The sequence below is a fragment of the Silene latifolia genome, chromosome 1 (assembly GCF_048544455.1).
Source record: "Silene latifolia isolate original U9 population chromosome 1, ASM4854445v1, whole genome shotgun sequence".
In the NCBI taxonomy this organism is placed as follows: Eukaryota; Viridiplantae; Streptophyta; class Magnoliopsida; order Caryophyllales; family Caryophyllaceae; genus Silene; species Silene latifolia.
The window spans coordinates 151,704,263-151,708,317 of NC_133526.1; positions in this window are offsets into that span (position 1 = coordinate 151,704,263).

Here is a 4,055-nt window from a genome sequence, read left to right on the forward strand (position 1 = left end):
TCACGTATCATCTTTTTTTTTCTTTTTTTTTCTTTCCTCCCTCCTTTCTTTATTTTCCAACAACTCCATACAAAAGAGATACGGCCAAACTGCGGACGAAAACTCATACCACAAAAGAACATACTAACTAGCTTGACTAGGCAGGCTTAGTTTGGGATGTAGCTAATGGGTCAAAAGGCAAATTTGGCTAATGTGGAGCTAAATGGGTGAAAAATATAAGGAGAGGGAAATTTGCAAGGCCCTCCCTGCATGTGACACCAACCACGAACCCGAATATGTGCAATTTGACGAGAAATTGAATGTCATAAATGTGCAAAAGAGACGAACATGCTATGCCAGGAGTACTACTCAAAATTCCTAATGAACTGGTCATGAATGTCACCAGTTATGGGCTCTAAATCTCAGAATTTTTAAGTAGTTGCCAATTTATAGGTCAAGTCTAAACAGTCAGCTTATATTTGAACAGAAATTCGTAGATTATGCGTATGAGAAAGTTAAAAACTATCAACGGAAGTGCAAGGCTCAAGTAAATTGACAAGTTATAGTGCAATATCATCACTGAAATCTACCGTTCCGACTCAACCTACATGCTAAATTAAACGTGAAATTTGAAATTTTAAAATTTTTTTGCTTTTTTTTGTGAAATTTTGAATTTTTATAGAAATTAACAACAATGCAATACGGAAGTGCAATAAATGTGAAAACAGAAATGCAATAAAAACAATATGCAGACGCGGATATGGATGCATAACCTCCCCAAACCAAACCGTACAATGCCCCCATTGTACCAAAACATGGAAAGGAAATGCAAACTGAAGGAGAAGGAGAGTAAATACGGAAAACTCACAAGATACGCGAAATAAGGGACCTCCCCAAACCGACCATGAAATGAGAGGTTGCTAAGGGCCCGGAAAACCGTCTCAGGAAGCTAATCCAAGTCAAAAACGTGAAAGGGCATCCAAAAACTGCTCGATCGAGGAGAATAGCAGTCGATCGAGTAGTTCCTCATCTTGCAGGTGGTCGATCGAGTAGATTAATCACTCGATCGAGTGAATTTAGCAGAAAAAGCTCTCGATCGAGTACAAAAAGTACTCGATCGAGTAATCCTCAGTGCATACCTGCAAAAACGCAATAAAAATAGCCCGCAACTAACAAAGACAAGCTTAACTGAGACCGTCTATGGTATAAAAACCATTTATTACAACTGAAATAAATTAAAAATACAAAATAAAATCGTCGGGTTGCCTCCCGGGTAGCGCTAGCTTCAGTCAGGTCCCAGCTCGACCTCCTTCTTCTTCGAGCCTCTATAATCAGCTACAATCAAAACAGCTCAAAGCGAGCAGCATTAGATCGTAAATCTGCGCATGTGCTACACAAAACAGTAAGTAGCACCAGAGTGGAATACAAAAATAAGAAATAAGATTAAACAACCATTTAAGTCTAACAAATTTCCTATGTGAGCTCCTAAATTTATCCACAAAATAAAGGAGCGCGGGAGCAATAGACGATATATTGGGTCTCCATCTCAGATTAACAAATTTATAATGATAAGGATGGTGAAAAATCGTTAAATCGTACGACCTACTAGGAAGGGGCAAAGCATTAGAATGCAAGGCATACGTCAAACGAGGCAATTTATTATTTAAACAAACAATAATTAAATTATCGTTCCCTACCTCAGGTTGATCGCTCTCAATGACGGCATCATAGATAAAAGAATTTATTACCTCATCCGCGCTAGGAGTAATTACCGACTCAGCCTCTTTGTCACCCTCCTCGGTAGATTTCATCCCGTAAATTGCAGCCTCAAGTGCATCTAACTCGGCTTTGAATAAGGGGGATTCACCGTAACCGTTATCATCGTCAAAATCGTCATCTAAATCAAACCCAAATGACGAATCAAAGCTCCTAATGGCCATACTACTCGATCGAGTAGAATTGTCAGTCGATCGAGCAGTTTCCTCCTGATTTCCACTCGATCGAGCAGTGATATCACTCGATCGAGCAGTTTCTCCTGGCAAATCACTCGATCGACTAATATAAGTCACTCGATCGAGTGATAATTCCTGGGTGGGGCTGAAATCTTCGCGTAAACTCTGGAAATACGATAGAAACTCGTCGTCGGAGTCATAGAGGTCATCTTCAGCATTGGGCAATACGGTTTCCTCAGGGGAAAAACCGCTCTCAGCAAGGTATACCTCTTCTTCTTGCATCTCAGCTGCTAACTGAGCAACTACAGACTTGAGCTCATCAACTTGCAAGTAGAATTGTCTATCATAGTCTTGCTGAGCTTGCAATTGAGATGCAATTGTCTCCATTAAAGATTTCAGATCCGCGAATTCTTCTTCTTGCATATCGGGAGGATCTTGTTGCGGTGGCCATTGATAGGGTGATTGTGGCGGCACAACTACAGCTGCTTGACTAGCTCGACTGCGCTGTTGGAACGCGTAAGCTTCGTCATTCCCTGTCAGACAACAAACTGCATCATGCCCAGCAGCACCACATCTCCCGCAGTAAATCACCGGCTGTTCCATATAATAGAACATTGGTGACGGGTCAAAGGTACTCAAGCCTTCCCTTTGACGGTCTTTCACCTAGAACTGTCTAGGTAGTACCTGTAAGGCCTATCAAAACAGCACTCAAGGAAAAAGATTAAAACGGCCTCAAGGTATCTGTCTAAATGTCACAATGCTGGGGTTTGATTGATTTAACTAAACTAGAGATTAATGCAAGGGAAATGAAAAAAGAGAAATTAACAGAAGAAAAGGGAGTATGCTAGGAGTCGGTCTACCGTGGCAGCTATACTATCGGGAATACTGAGGCGATTAGACTATTGATAAGAAGAGCTATGGTCGTCACCTTTCGGTCCTTAAACCGCCCTAGAGCGTAAATAGCTTAACTTTCGCCCTCACTACGATACCCTATTGTAATTAAGCAAGCCTTCCCTTCCAATCTTTCGATCCAGGTCGGGGTTAACTAGATTTATGGTCTCCTGCATGCATACATTCAACCTGATAACAATTAAATTGCCTAATCCAATTCTTATCGCAAGACTAATCCATTCAAGTCAATTAAAACATTGCTACCACAGCTTCCCTAATCCTAACATACTAAGGGGATTTAGCTAGACATAATTAAAGGGAAACAAGAATAATAGAAATAAGAACAATAAATAAATATTAAAAAGAAAGAGAAAAGGGAGAGAAACAATTACTGAATTTTGATCCGGAAAAGGAAGAGCAAAGTAACAGTGTAAAAGTAGCAGTGTATTAAGAGTAATTAGAGAGGTGAAGAGTAACATCCCTAAACTGGCGTGCAAGCCTTATTTATAGCAAAACATAACATAATAAAACCTAATTAACGAAACAGGCCAAGCCCGTCAAAGATTGTTGCTCGATCGAGCACTTAAGGCTCTCGATCGAGTGATATTCCTTAGCATTCCTCTCGATCGAGAACAATTCCTCTCGATCGAGGACTTCTTTCCCTTTAATCACTCGATCGAGAAGAAGTAGCTCTCGATCGAGCAAATGGGCTCTCGATCGAATAGAAATAGTTCTCGATCGAGCACTTCTCAGCGCGTAATTCCTGCTTCGCGCACTGAACTTCAAACGGCCGCCATTCCTTCGTTACTTGGACAAATAGGGCGTGGTTGGTGGCGTTTGAAAGCTAAGAGGATAAGCTTTCACCTCCAACTGGAATCACCTTAATAACTGTTGTAGAGCTCGAGATATGGCTCTTACAAGAAGGAACTAGCAAATTGAAGCACTCTCTTGGCTCGTCTAACTTCCTTACTCCAATGCGCATCTCAAAATGGTACTTTCCAAGCTCCGACTCAACTCATCTCCTAAATGCATGCGTAGGAACATGTTTTAGGCTTGATTCCGCATCTCTAAGCCCATTCCTGCAATTAATACAAGAACTTCCAAAGTATGCAATTCGGGGCATATTCGTAGCAAATAACTACTAAAATAGCATAAAGATGCGTGCAAGAATAGACTAAAAAGACTATATAAAATGCACGTATCAAATCTCCCCAAACCAAACCTTTACTCGTC